We start from the raw sequence: 16,434 nt of genomic DNA, 5'->3' as shown, positions 1-16,434 counted from the left end.
ATATTACCCAAAGCAATTTACATATCCAATGCTACTTCTGTTAAACTGCCAATGACCTTCTTCACAGAATTAGAAAAAAAATCTTAAAATTCATATGGAGCCAAAAAAGTGACTGAATTGCCAAGGCAATCCTGACCTAAAAGAACAAAGCTGGAGGCATAATCCTACTTGACTTCAAACTGTACTACAAGGATGCATTAACCAAAACAGTATGTGCCAAACTGGTACAAAAAGAGACACATAGACAAAAGGAAGAGAATAGAGAGTCCAGAAATAATCTAGCACACCTACAACCATCTGATCTTCAACAAAGTTGACAAAAATAAGCAATGGAGAAAGGACATCTAACCCTAACTCTTTTCAATCAATGATGCTGGAATAACTGACTAGCCATTTGCAGAAGAGTAAAACTGGACCCCTTCTTTATACTATATACAAAAATCAACTCAAGGTGGATGATAGACTTAACTGTAAAATCTACGCTATAAAAACCCTGAAAGATAACCTAGGAAATACCATTCTGGACATAGAACCTGGCAAAGATTTTATGATGAAGATGCCAAAAGCAATTGCAACAAAACGAAAATTGACAAATGGGACATAATTAAGCTAAAGAGCTTCTTCACTGCAAAAGAAACTAACAGCTTCTTCACCACAAAAGAAACTTCAATGCAAAAGAAACCTACAGAATAAGAGAAAATATTTGCAAACTATGCATCTGACAAAGGTCTAATATCCAAAATCTGTAACTAACTTAACAAGCAAAAACCAAACAAACCCCATTAAAAAGTGGGAAAAGAACATGAACAGATACTTTTCAACAGAAGATATTCATGTTGCCAACGAGCAGAGGAAAAATTGCTCAGCATCACTAATCATCAGAGACATGCAAATCAAAACCACAATGGGATACTATCTCACACTAGTTAGAATGGCCATTATCAAAATGTCCAAAAAAAGCAGATACTGGTGAGGTTGTGGAGACAAGGGAATGCTTATACATCATCTTGGGGAATGTAAATTAGTTCAGCCATTGTGAAAAGCAGTGTGGTAATATATTGAAGAACTTAAAACAGAATTGCCATTCAACCCAGTAATCTCATTATTGGATATATATCCAAACAAACATGAATTGTTCTATCATAAAGACACATGCATGCATATGTTCACCACAGCACTATTCACAATAGCAAAGACCTGGAATCTACTTAGATGCCCATCAGTGGTAGACTGAATAAAGAAAATATGGTACATATACACCACAGAATACTATGCAGCCATGAAAACGAATGAGATCATGTCTTTGCTGTGACTTAGATGGAGCTGTAAGCCATTATCCTAAGCAAACTAATGTAGAAGCAGAAAACCAATTGCTGCATGTCCTTACTTAAAAATGGGAGCTAAACATTGAGCACACAGGGACACAAAGAATGGAACAACAGACACCGGACCTACTTGAAGATGGAGGCTGTGAGGAAGGTGAAAATTGAAAAGCTACCTATTGGGTACTATGCCTATCACCTATGTGACAAATAAACTAATCTGTACACAAAACACCCATGACACAGAGTCTGCCTGTATAGCAAACCTGCACGTGGATCCCTGAACCTGGAATAAAAGTTAAAAAGAAGTAAAAGAATCTTTCAATAAACTATTTTTTAGAAATTAGAAATAATTGATCCTTTAAATAATCCAATATTATAAACATTTTAAGATAATGCATTTAAAAACCACTAAAATGTTTTCTTGAATTTAGTAAATATTTGTATTGCTCCATACAAAGTTTTAGGAATTCCAAATATATGATAAATAACATTCCTTATCTCATGAATACTTTTTATTTTTTGACAATAAAAATTGTATACATTTACAGTGTCCAACATAGTGCTCTGATATATGTGTATATTGTGAAATGGTTATAACAATTTGGCTAATGTATATCTGATAATAAACATAACTAGATACCAAAAAAGAATTTTTAAAATTAAGTTCAATTATTTGTTTACCTTCTTTACAGATGTATACTGCTCATCCAATCCCAAGCATTAAGGCATATGATCGTAAAAAGGAAAGATGAGCTTCCTTGTAGAATTCATGGTCAATTAGGGAAGATAGACTTTGACAGGTGCATGCTATGAGAACAATTACGGAAGCTCCTAATTAGTCTAAGACTCTAAGAAATGATTCTTAAAAGATAATATATAAGATAAAATCTAAAGAGTGGGTAGCACTTAGGTGCTTAAAAGGGGACTGGTGAAATGGTAACTATGTACGGAAAACCTGTAAGCAAAATAGCAGCATGCTTGTGCCCAGAAATACAAGAAAAGTTTAGTTTATCTGGAGCAAAAATGGAAAGAGAAGAAAATAAATCGAACAGAAAATCTCAGGCTAGATGATATAGGATTTTGCAGGTCATGTTAATGGTTGAAGTTTTATGTTAAGCACAATGAAATGTTTCTAAATCATTCTGATTCAAGAAGAGAGATGATCAGTTTGCATTTTTCAAAGATTACTTAAGTTTAATGTCATATATCAATTATAAAGTATAAATATATATATATGAGAAAGATAAATAGTTATGAAGCTGCTGAGGTTAAGTTATGAAGCTAATGGTCAAGTTAAGAGATGAGTGTTGGCACTGGAGGTAGATAAAATTGGAATGGATTCAGGTTTATCTATAGCAAGAATAATTTAGATTTGGTTGCCAAATGGAAGGTTGAGAAAGGCAGAATAAAACTAACTCAGACTAAAAACTAAGAGATTAACTTTGAATAAGAAGTAATTTCTCTTTCATTTAAATGGATGTTAATTTTAAATGCTAATAGAGGTGAAAATGTAGGCTATTTGGCAATAAATTTAATAACTACATTAAATTGTTTCTTTTTTTTTTTTTAGGGGAGCACAGGGAGGACAGTGTAGCAGTTAAGTGACTGAAAGTATAAGAACAATAATGAAGAATCACAAACCAAGGAAAGTGCTGATGACATAAATGACACTGTATTCTCAGGCAATGTTAAGAAAATAATAAACTGTATTTTCCAGTGGTGCCAGTTTAACAAGCTGAGTGATTTTCTCTGGTGAATTAGGATATAATTTTACAAGGCTGGTGGAACCAGAACAAGAGTACTTCAGGGCTATAGTGATTAAAGTAACATGATTAACATCTCTGGGTTTTTGCGAGGAGTGTCTCAGTCTTAACACAAAAGTCCTGAGTTTCCAAAAACCCCTAGTCTCAAGCAAACTGTGATGGTTAATCACCCTCAGTGTTAGAAAAATCTATCACAGGAGGGTAGAGCGATCTAGATGAATTAAAGGCATAAATGGACTTGAGGACCAACACGGTAGAGAAAAAAAATTAGGAAGGCAAATAAGAGAAAGTTGATAGGAAGTGAGGTTTAAAGGGTCTGAATTTATTATTCCTTAGTCCTTCAATTGCAGGTGCTACAGTCTAAAGAGTAGGAAACTTAAAGGCATCATGAAGATAAACTGTTGGAGATGAGAACTTGAAGGACCTGAAAAGCCATATTGTTGGATGGAGTTTACAGAATTAGTAATAATGCATCCCATGGGACAACATTTTCAATAAAATGGTAGGTATTATGGATGCACAAGGCTAAAAACGTTTATCCTAATGGCATGAGCTCTAAATGGGCAAAATGGGTTTTCTTTTTTTTTTTTTTTCATTTTAAAAAATGAATCAAGGAATGTCAACATTCAGGAAATAAAGAGAACATTTACCATAATTCTGGGCAGTGATGTGTAGTCAGAGTGTGAGAAAACAAATGCCACCTGGAAGGGAGTCAAGAAAGTAGTCTCTTCAGGATAGGATCTGGATTTGTTAATATGAGAAGTATAAGAAATGTTAAAGAGACTGAAGATTGAAGAGACTTCATTAATTCTAAAACAGCAATTTTTAGAGACAAATAAAAATGCTCTTTCACTTGTAACCAGACCATAAATTTTTTTCCTTAACATTTTTTTACTGATGGTTATACACAAAATTTTGTCAGGAGGAATATAACCTATACTGAGTTTTAATACTTTATAATGAAAAAAAAGACCCTATCATTTTTCACATTGTTATTCAAATTAAAATCAAATCTCATGTCAACTACTATATGAGAAAATACATAAGAAAGTAGGTTTACCTGGCAATGTTAAATTACACCCTCAGATGATAGACAAAATGGACTCCCATGGCTAATGAAGATGGTCAAAGTTAAAATAGAACCAGGCAGCCATGGCTGGGTGAGGGAACGGTCACACAGTCTGTGTTCTTGTTAATATGTTGTAAAGGTGCCACATGACTTCCCTTTCTAACATTCAAACCAAACCAGTCCCTGTAGTTGGTGTCAAGATGAACTGTGGCTGGATTCCTTCTACTCTTGCCATCCCTGAAACTGGCCAACTTGAAAGAAACATCTGACAGAGACATCTGGTTTTCAGCTTGCAAACCACTTAATCAGAGCTTGACTATTTTGACCAATCAGAACTGAACAAGTTTGAAACTTCCATTTGCATAAATGGTCCTGAGTGAAAACCTGGGTGAGAATGTTTCCTACTTAAGATAGCCCTTTTCTTTGTTCTTCAGAGAGCACATTTTCATCTGTAGATGTGCCTTCACATCTACAGATTTTTTTTTTAATAGAAAATAAGCTCCTCCTTTTTCCTCCATAGATCTCTTGGTCTTTTGTTAATGAAGTACCATGAAGTATAAAACATGAGACTGTCACAAGTCTGGTGGTGATATAATTGACAGAATGATATGAAAAGAGGTAAAGTATACAACTTACCTCTGTGAACCACACACAGAGCAATCTCCTAGTCAGAACTATGATTCCCTGGCAAATCTCACAAATTTGAATCCTCACAAATTCTGTCAGGTGCCAGTAATAATCTCTACTCTGAGTGTGAGTAAAAAGTGTTATACTCAGCATGTTTCTGGGTATGCACTATAAGGTTGAGTGCATCAAAGATCATATTTTTCCCCTCAATAACCAGGGTTCAGCCTGCTGGGGGTGTCTTATCGCTGAAATTATAAACACATTATTTATTACTATAGAATAAGGATATATTTATCTAATGAGTTTTAATAAAATACATGGCAGATGTGGAATATTCCATACAACTTGATTTTAGTTGAATAGGAAAAAATGTTAAAAAGTTATGAGTTTTTTGGTATAAGAAAATATAAATGTAAATTATGCTGATGATACTGGGATGTGAAATACTTCTCGAAGTTTCTACTAATAATTTAACAATCTTGATAAAATCTAAATTTTAAATATATGCATGTTTTTTAAAACAGAATCTTTAGACTTTAAAACTATTCTAATTTGCAAACAAATATCCTGACAAAAAAAATTATTGAATGCCGAAATGTTAAAGATACATTTGTAGTGTAATAAATTGCAGATCATTATAAAGAAATGAATTTACTTAGCATTAGTCCAACATGCTTTTTACAAGTCTTCAATATTTCCAAAAATTGTACAATTAGTATTATACGAAAATTCTAGAAACAATAGTCTGTTATGGTCACAGCTACTAAAAGCAAACAAAAAGCAAAACAATCCTAATTTAAAAACCTTTTGAGATTCTTCCAATATGTAAGACACTGTGAAAGATACTAGACTAACAAAGAATCAAAAGCAGATAAATTTTGGCTTTTGAATATTGGGAGTTTATATTCCAGCAAAGCAGATTATATAGAAATAAACCATAAAGTCATATTATGATAAAGGATATGATATAGATATATATCAATTAATAGCTAAGAGTATGCATTATATGGTAGAGATACAGACATGAACTAGAGAACTGAACTTAAAGCAAAAGCAGGAGTTAATTACTGAAAAGCACAACCAGCAAAGTGGGAGCAGAGGAATAAAGATAAAATAATATAAGTAATAAAAGTTGATATAAAAAGATGTACCAGTTTCCTAGGGCTGTGATAACAAGGTACTAAAAACTGAATTGTTTAAAACAATGGGAATTTATTCTCTTAAATCTTGAGTCTAGAAGTCTTAAATCAAGATATCAACATGGCTGGTTATTTCCTAAGAATCTGAGGGAGAAGCTGTCCAACATCTCTCTCTTGGTTTCTAGTGACAGTCCAGGTAACCTTTGGCATTACTTGGATTGTAGATTCAACACTCTAATCTCTGCCACCGTTTTCACAGGGCATTGTCTTTATGTCTCCATGTCTTCTTATAATGTCACCATTCACAATGGATTAGAGAGTCATCCTACTCCAATGTAAAAGACTTACCTTAAATAATTATATACGTATATAACGATTCTATTTTCAAACCACACTGCACTCTGAAGTCATGAGGATTAGGACTTTAACCTACCTTTTTCTTCCAGGGGACTTCATTTAATAACTAACATAAGGGCTAATATATATTAAGTAGTAACAAAACACTGTGTATACATTAAGCATTTTACCTCCAGTATATGAGTATTATATCACTATGCGATAGTTAAATATTATCATCTTAATTTTATAGATGTAAATTTCCTGGTCACAGAGAAAGCTGAGCAACATTAAAGCAAATTTAAAAGCCTATATTTTAACCACTATGTTTTCTGCCTCCCAAATAGTTTGATTTAGTTGGATCCATGCATGGCATATGGCAACAGAGAAGTTTGTAAAATAAAGAATGACATAAAAATACGGTAAAATTTGTACTTTACTTGGAGACTATTACAAATTACATTTGTTTCTTAATCATAAACTGACCTATGTTTCATTTAAAAAAAATACTGGCAAACATATGAGCCACAGTAGTTTCAGAAAATATTGAAAGAGAGAGAGAGATGTTAAAAGCTAGTGAAGTATTACCTAAGATATCATGAATGCCTGTGATTCTGACAGGAGACAAACCCCTTAGCAAGCAGAATTGGAAACTCGACCTTCAAACCAAGGACAGTTTAAAGCCTGAAATCCAAGCTGCCAGTTCCAGCTAGAGTCCACGACTGGAGTGAGAACTATCCCTGTCCTAACTACTCTCGCTCTCAATTGATTGCTCTGAATGATGCCTTTAACCAGTCGAATGGTGTTTTTTCCAGTACACCCATGGACCAATCAGCATGCACGTCCCCATTCTAAACCCATTAAAAAACCCCTGACTCAGCCTCACAGATTGCTACCCGCTTTCAGGGACCCTCTGGCAGCTGAGAGTTTTCCTTCCGTCGCTCAAAATTCTCTTCTGCCTTACTCACTTTCTGGTGTCCACATATCTTATTACTTTGTTGCAGGACAAGAACCTGGAACTTGCTGAGCTGCCGGTGGCGGGAGTAAGAGTTGTAACAGTCCCTCCTGCTCCTCCAACAATGTGAATGAAGAAGCCATAGGACGCCACTCCCTCATATTAGCCCAACAGCGAGACAGAAAGAGCTGTGATGCCCCTGAACTACCTGTCAAGCTGTGGGAGGTGGGTGTAAAAGAGCTGTAACTTCTCTCCCACTCAGCAAACAACAGAAGTGAAAAAGCCGCTGGTGCCACTCCCTCCTGCTTGCCAAATTACAGGAGGGAAAAAGCCACATATCAGAAGAGACTTCAGGGGATGTTTATATCTGTATTATAGCATTGTTTTTTTTTGTTGTTGTTGTTTTTTGAGACGGAATCTCGCTCTTGTTACCCAGGCTGGAGTGCAATGGCGCGATCTCCGCTCGCCACAACCTCCGCCTCCTGGTTCAGACAATTCTCCCGCCTCAGCCTCCTGAGTACCTGGGATTACAGGCACGCGCCACCATGCCCAGCTAATTTTTTGTATTTTCAGTAGAGACGAGGTTTCAACTTGTTGACCAGGATGGTCTCGATCTGTTGACCTGGTGATCCACCCGCCTCGGCCTCCCAAAGTGCTGGGATTACAGGCTTGAGCCACTGTGCCCGGCCGTATAGCATTGTTTAAAGATTAAATGAGGTAGCATTTCTGAAATGTCTGGTACATAATGCTTGAAATAGACTAGAACAGAATATCAATAAGTGCTGCTACTCTCATTTTTAGTTGAATCCATAGAGAAAAACCAAGTGCGCATGCAGGCACACACAATTCTAAAGACCAGGTTGTTATAGAAATAACATTAAAAATACTTTTTCAAAAGTGATGTCTTAAATATAATATACATATTAAGTAAAGGAGGAGCTACTGCTTACACCTGAAACCTAAACTCAGATGTATTATGGACCAAATATAACTACTACTGAGTTTTGTTTTGATTTTTTTTAAATTACCTTTTCCTGTAAAAGGGCCAGCTCCCTGGTTTTAAAAAAGAAAATGATGGGAAAAGGAGGGCATTCTGAGAGTTCAAGCTTCTCTTTCTTTTATTAATTTTTAACTTAATCAAAGTGCTTACTGCTTTTTAGCTACACTGAGATGATTTTATGTTTCTTAAATCCTAAAACAAGAATTGAAATTATTAGAATTTTTCCTAAATATGTCTTTGGAAAATGGTATTATATATGTGGAAATAATAAAAATAGTACTTCATTGACACTATATCTGAGGAAAAATGATGTTTAGTGGTTATCTTATTCTGTTTTGTTCGGCTACAACAGAATACCTGAGTCTAATTAATTTATAATGAACAGAAACTTATTTATCATGGTTCTGGAGGCTGGGAAGACGAAAAATCAAATTGTGGCATTTGATGAGAGCCTTCTTGCTGCATCTTTACACATGGTGGAAGACAGAAAAGCAAGAGAGAAAAGGGGGCCAAACTCACTCTTTTATAACAGCATTAATTCCACCCATAAAGCCAGAGCCCTCATGACCCAATCATCTCTGAAAGGTCTCACCTAATAATACTGTTACAATGTCAGTTAAATCCTAACACGTGTTTTGGAGGAAACAAACATTCAAACCATAGCAGTGGCTTTATGGAAAAAATCCAATATAGAAATTTAGGAACAATACTACTTATTCCACTCTCCCTTAAGCAAAATGTAGTGTAAAATAGTATTTAATTCATTGTGCTTAAATGAAGACTAAATTTAATTGCCCAGTCACCCATTACTTTATCCCTTACAGTTAAATCTGGTGAAAATAAGGTTACATAGACCCATGCTATGGTTTATAGGAAAAGTTGAAAAAGAAAAATATATAGTCTGCCCACCCAACATTTTTTCAACAACATCTCCTCAAAGGATGTAGCAAGGAATAATACAGTAAAGTCCATAATTCCATGGAGTAGGAAAAAACTTGACTAGAATGTCAATATTGCTAGAAGAAAAATATTTAACATATGTCATCATATGTGCTACATCTCTAAAATGTTATTAATTATTTTTATATCATTAGACCCTACAGAGCTTAAAACAATTGTAAAAAGAGCTCTCAGAAGTATAAGTAACTTAAAAGCTTGATCAGAATATGATGCACTTATATATTACATTATATTAAATAATAAATGGGCCGGACATTAAAAAATAGTGAGCTAAATACACGCAGTCCAAGTAGTAAGACATTTGAGAAAGGGATAGTTGGCAAGATGAAAAAGCCATAAACTTAAATACAAACATATGGCTTTTATTCCTACCTCTGTTATTAAGTAGTTCTATGTATTAACTAAGTTGCATATATTTAGGCTTTTTTTAAGACTTTTTTTTACAATTGCAAAAGACAGAAGACAAGTTCAATTATATCATATGACACATGCAGAAAAAGTGAAAAATATTACCATTGATAGCATACAGCTCATAGAAACCATCATACAACCACTTCATTTACTAGAATTGACAACTTATCTGATTATTTCTGACTTACCTAAATTAAAGCACTTTAAGTTTATATGCAAGTCATATACTGGGTTTAAGGCTGCAGGGTAAAAGTGTTACATGTGTCATGACTCATGTTGTTTTAAGCCCTCCAAGCTAGTTTTTCCGCTATTTCCATGAAGTTTATGCTGTTGAATATTGAAAGAAGATGTTTAAATATTTGTTTAAATATGGATTTTTGTATATTACACAGTATGCTTTCTTAAAAATTTCTTAATTACTTTATGGATAGTACAGCTGCACAGTATTTTAATTTAACAGTATAAGTTGCAAATAGGTATTAAAATATGTTTAAAAATGTTATAATTTTTGTAAATCTGATAATTTTTGCTTTTTTGAAATAAAAATAAAATCATTGTAAATTGACTTACTTCTGTTTTTTATCTATGGCACGAAATGTTTTAAAGTTAATTTATAAGTATAGTTGGCATCAATTCAACAAAAAGAGTCAACCTCACAATGGTTTGTGCAATCACTCCTATCAGGGAATTGAAGACTCCCTGGTATACATCCTTTGTATCATGTTTATACAGCTCTGGGAACTAAGGTTAAATTACAAACAAACTGAAGCATAGTTTTATTTTTTAAAATATAATTTCATGAGTATATGTTAACTGTTTTTATACATTAAGGTTCAGAGAAAATAATTCGAGTTTTATTTCTTAAAGCTCTAAGATTACAAAAAAATAATTTACAACTCTTTAAGAGGGTGAGCTATATGTAATGCATAGTAAAAAGATTCATCATTCATGGTACTTGATATTGTATTTTCATTGGGTACATTAAATTTAGCATAAAGAGATCAAGCAAAAAAAAAAGATTATAAAGATTCTTGCAAACACCATTTCCCCAGCAAGTGTTAGTCTATGGTGAATCATAGTGGCTCTTTTTTTTTTTTTTTTTTTAATTTTTTATTGGATTATAGGTTTTGGGGTACATGAGCAGAGCATGCAAGACAGTTGCATAGTGGCTCTTAATAACGGGGTTAACTACAGAAATATTTCTGCTTAAAAAACCTAGTTGTGCTCATTGAGAAAAAGAAAGTTCAGCAATGATATTATATTACTAAGCAATTTCAGCATTGTTCATTGTTATGGTTGTCTGTTGTCTTAGTCTGTTTTGTGCTGCTGTAACAGAATACCACAGACTGGGTAATTTATAATGAACAGAAATTTATTTCTCACAATTTTGGAGGCTAAAAAGTCCAAGATAAGGAGCGAGCATCTTGCAAGGGTCTTTTTGCTGTGACATGATATGGCAGAAGGCATCATTCAGTAAAAGGGCAAAGAGAGGGTGAGACAGAACAAGAAAACCAGGGCAAATTTATCCCTTTTCAAGGAGACTACTCCCACAAAAATAATCCAGTACTCTCTACATTGACATTAATTCATTATTGAGAGCAGAATCCTTATGGCTTGATCACCTCTGAAAGACCCTTGTCTTAATTCTGTTAAACAGCAAGTAAATTCCCACATGAGTTTTTGAGAGAACAAGCATTCAAACCTTAGCATTTATCAAAATTAAAGCAAGCTATTAGGAAATAAAATTCTTCAGTTTTGGACTAAGAGTCATGAGAACCAATCTAAAAAGACATATTTACTGTACAGTCATTGGATCACTGGTTTTTGATACTAACTGTATATAAGAATAGTTTTTAAAATCCTAAAACCAAGGTAGTATTCACATCTAACCGAGTAAGAATCTCTGTTCATAGATAACTTTGTTTTAGCATGGTTTGAAAATATCTGAGATCATCCTTATGTTTATCCAGACTGATAACCAATGACCTATACTGCCATCTTCTTTCTTTTTTTTTATTGCATTTTAAGTTTTGGGGTACATGTGCAGGACATGCATGATAGTTGCATAGGTACACACATGGCAGTGTGATTTGCTGTCTTCCTCCCCTTCACCCACATCTGGCATTTCTCCCCATGCTATCCCTCACCAGCTCTGCTCCCCGCTATCCCACCCCTATTCCCCCCAATAGATCCCAGTGTGTAGTGCTCCCCTCCCTGTGTCCATGTGTTCTCACTGTTCATCACTGGCCTATGAGTGAGAACATGCGGTATTTCTGTTCCTGTGTCAGTTTGCTGAGAATGATGTTCTCCAGATTCATCCATGTCCCTACAAAGGACACGAACTTATCGTTTTTGATGGCTGCATAATATTCCATGGTGTATATGTGCCACATTTTCCCAGTCCAGTCTATCATGGATGGGCATTTGGGTTGGTTCCAGGTCTTTGCTATTGTAAACAGTGCTGCAGTGAACATTCGTGTGCATGTGTCCTTAAAGTAGAACGATTTATACTCCTTTGGATATATACCCAGTAATGAAATTTCTGGGTCAAATGGAATTTCTATTTCTAGGTCCTTGAGTAATTGCCACACTGTCTTCCACAATGGTTGAACTAATTTACACTCCCACCAGCAAGGTAAGAGTGTTCCTATTTCTCCACATCCTCTCCAGCATCTGTTGTCTCCAGATTTTTTAATGATCGCCTATCTAACTGGTGTGAGATGGTATCTCAATGTAGTTTGGATTTGCATTTCTTTAATGACCAGTGATGATGAGCATTTTTTCATATGTTTGTTGGCCTCATGTATGTCTTCTTTCGTAAAGTGTCTGTTCATATCCTTTGCCCATTTTTGAATGGGCTTGTTTGTTTTTTTCTTGTAAATCTGTTTGAGTTCTTTGTAAATTCTGGATATCAGCCCTTTGTCAGATGGGTAAACTGCAAAATATTTTTCCCATTCTTTTGGTTGCCGATTTACTCTAATGACTGTTTTTTTTGTTTTTTTTTTTTTTGTTTGTTTGTTTGTTTTTTGCTGTGCAGAATCTGTGGAGTTTGATTAGGTCCCATTTGTCTATTTTGGCTTTTGATGCCAATGCTTTTGGTGTTTTGGTTATGAAGTCCTTGCCTACTCCTATGTCCTGATTGTTTTTGCCCAGATTTTCTTCTAGGGCTTTTGTGGGGCCAGGACTTATGTTTATGTCTTTAATCCATCAGGAGTTAATTTTAGTGTAAGGTGTCAGGAAGGGGTCCAGTTTTTGCTTTCTGCACATGGCTAACCAGTTTTCCCAACACCATTTATTAAACAGGAAATCCTTTCCCCATTGCTTGTTTTTGTCAGGTTTATCAAAGATTGTATGGTAGTAGGTATGTTGTGTTGCCTCTGATGCCTCTGTTCTGTTCCATTGGTCAATATCTCTGTTTTGGTACCAGTACCATGCTGTTTTGAGTACAGTAGCCTTGTAGTATAGTTTGAAGTCCTATAGTGTGATGCCTCCTGCTGTGTTCTTTTTGCTTAGAATTGACTTCACTATGTGGGCTCTCTTTTGGTTCCATATAAAGTTTAAAATGATTTTTTCCAGTTCTGTGAAGAAGGTAATTGGTAGCTTGATGGGGATAGTGTTGATTCTGTAAATTACTTTGGGCAGTATAGCCATTTTCACAATATTGATTCTTCCTAACTGTGAACATGGAATGTTTCTCCATCTGTTTGTGTCCTCTCTTATTTTGTCAAGCAGTGGTTTGTAGTTCTCCTTGAAGACATCCTTTACGTTCCTTGTTAATTGTATTCCTACGTATTTTATTCTCTTTGTAGCAATTGTGAATGGCAGTTTGTCCTTGATTTGGCTCTCTTTCAATCTGTTATTGGTGTATAGGAATGCTTGTGATTTTTGCACATTGATTTTGTATCCTGATACTTTCCTGAAGCTGCTTATCAGTTTCAGGAGATTTTGGGCTGAGACGATGGGGTCTTCTAGATATACAATCATGTCATCTGCAAATAGAGACAATTTGACTTTCTCCTTTCCAATTTGAATACCCTTTATTTCTTTTTCTTGCCTGATTTCTCTGGCTAGAACTTCCAGTACTATATTGAATAGGAGTGGTGAGAGAGGGCATCTTTGTCTAGTGCCAGATTTCAAAGGGAATGCTTCCAGTTTTTGCCCATTCAGTATGATATTGGCTCTTGGTTTGTCTTAAATAGCTTTTACTATTTTGATATACGTTCTGTCAATACCGAGTTTATTGAGGGTTTTTAGAATAAAGAGCTGTTGAATTTTGTCAAAGGCCTTCTCTGCATCAATTGAGATAACCATGTGGTTTTTGTTTTTGGTTCTGTTTACATGGTGAATTACATTTATAGACTCGCATATGTTGAACCAGCCTTGCATCCCCGGGATGAATCCTACTTGATCATGGTGGATAAGTTTTTTGATTTGCTGTTGCAATCAGCTTGCCAGTATTTTATTGAAGATTTTTGCATCTATTTTCATCATGAATATTGTCCTGAAGTTTTCTTTTCTTATTGAGTCTCTGCCGGGTTTTGGTATCAGGATGATGTTGGTCTCATAAAATGATTTGGGAAGGATTCCCTCTTTTTGAATTATTTGGAATAGTTTCAGAAGGAATGGTAACAGTTCCTCTTTGTGTGTCTGGTAGAATTCGTCTGTGAACCCATCTGAACCTGGGCTTTTTTTTTTGCATGGTAGGCTCTTAATTGCTGCCTCAACTTCAGACCTTGTTACTGGTCTATTCATAGTTTCGGCTTCCTCCTGGTTTAGGCTTGGGAGGACACAAATGTCCAGGAATTTATACATTTCTTCCCTGTTTACTAGTTTATGTGCATAGAGTTGTTTGTAATATTCTCTGATGATGGTTTGAATTTCTGTGGAATCGTCTTTCTTAATAAACAGTCTTAGAGAGATCCTTGAGGCTGTGTGGTTCGCAAAATATTATAAATATTTTTATTATAAATCATCAACTAGATTTATTCTTAATCAAAAGTGCCTAACAGTCAGAGGTACATAAAATTGCATAGTAAAATCAAAAATTTCTTGATATATAAGACCTTCCAATTCAGCACTGAAACAGAAAAGACAATTTCAGTTTGACATCACCTAAGGCCACCTCCTGGGTATTTGAGGCTGCAGAGACATAAGAGAATATATTCTGGAAATTTGGGCATGTAGAGACATAAGTCATTGCCATTTAGGCTTGCCTCATTCAGGTTTCCAAACCTGATAGTTAGATTTGAAATTACTTTGCTCTAGACATATCTTTAATTATCATACAAAATTTCATAGAATCATGGATTAGTAATTTAAATTTTAAACACAATAATTATGCACCATATAGCTTTTGGGGACAGAAAGGGGAGTATAAAATTTGGGGGTTTCAGCCCTTCACAATTCCAGAAATATTTATTTCAGAATCACAAGCTGGAATTAACCAACAGCAACATGCCTTCATTTATTTGAGATAATCAAATTCAGGTTTTTACTTAGTGCATAAAATTTAATTCATTTGTAAGAAGCATTTATAAACCTCCTCTGAAAATATAATACATTCACAAGAAGCATTTACAGCAAAATTGAAGTCCTTTAGCAAGATACTTAAATGGAGTGCACTGTTAAGACAGTGTTCATTCACTGTGATGGGAGACTTCATTTGATATGTACTTTGCCAATCACTTTGTAATGGTAAATATCATAATAGAGAATTCAACATGCATGAAAATATTCAAGCAAAGATTGTTTATTACTTCTGTTAGTAGCAACATATCTTGAAATGATAAAAATAAACTTTACTCAAGTATTTCCATTATAAAATGCAATATTAATCCAGTGACCTCTTAGCTTTCTCATGGCTATATTGTATAGGTTCAAAATATTTAAATTTGCAATAATTTTTTAGCTTACCTTATTTTATTTCCTGCAACTGTGAAACTCTGTAAACTATGGAGAAATCATATTTCTAAATTGAAATATATCAAAGTAAGCTAACAGTGTAATAATCATATCATAGGATTTCTGGCTTCAGTGCTGACATGTAAAAGCAGCCAGGAAATTATCACCCTTGCCATCATCACAGCAACAACATAAAGATGGAAAACCTAGAAACCAGAGACTTTTCTTGGACACATTAGAGAACTCAGTAGATTATCCTGTTCTTGCATTGCTATAAAGAACTACCTGAGACTGAGTAATTTATTTTAAAAAAATAGGCTTAATTGGCTCCAGGCTCCACAGGCTGTACATGAAGTGTGGCTGGGGAGGCTTCAGGAAACTTACAATTATGGAAAAAGGTAAACAGGAAGCAGGCATGTCATACATGGCTAAGCAGGAGGAAGAGGGAGTGGGGAAGGTGCAACACACTTCTAAACAACCAGGTCTCATGAGAATTCACTTACTATTATGAGAAAAGCAAAGGGGAGATCTGCCACCATGATCCGATTACCTGCCACCAGACTCCTCCTCCAGTATTGGGATTACAGTTTGATATGAATATGGTCAAATATACAACTCCAGATTATATCACTGAGGCTACAAGGCAAAATGGCATTGAGAAATCTGGAGAGAGACATGAATCCAGAGAGTCACAGGCTAGATTTGCTTACCTGGAACAGAAACCACTAGAGCCAAAAACTGATAGGATACCTCATTGTAATTGTAACTAAATAGTGGAAGCTGCCTAAGAACTAGCATGAAAGAGAGAGAATCCTGGGAGATTAATTCCTAAAGAATTCCAAACATTTTTTGGGATTTTACCTCCAGGAACATCACCTCCCCTAAATTCTCACAGGGAAAAGCTAAGAAAGATGCACTCCTGGCTGTGACAAAGGTAGAGGAAGTGTA

This window comes from Callithrix jacchus, chromosome 3 (genome assembly GCF_049354715.1).
Source record: "Callithrix jacchus isolate 240 chromosome 3, calJac240_pri, whole genome shotgun sequence".
Taxonomy (NCBI): Eukaryota; Metazoa; Chordata; class Mammalia; order Primates; family Cebidae; genus Callithrix; species Callithrix jacchus.
The sequence above is the reverse complement of the archived record's forward strand: the minus strand, read 5'-3'. Positions refer to the sequence as shown.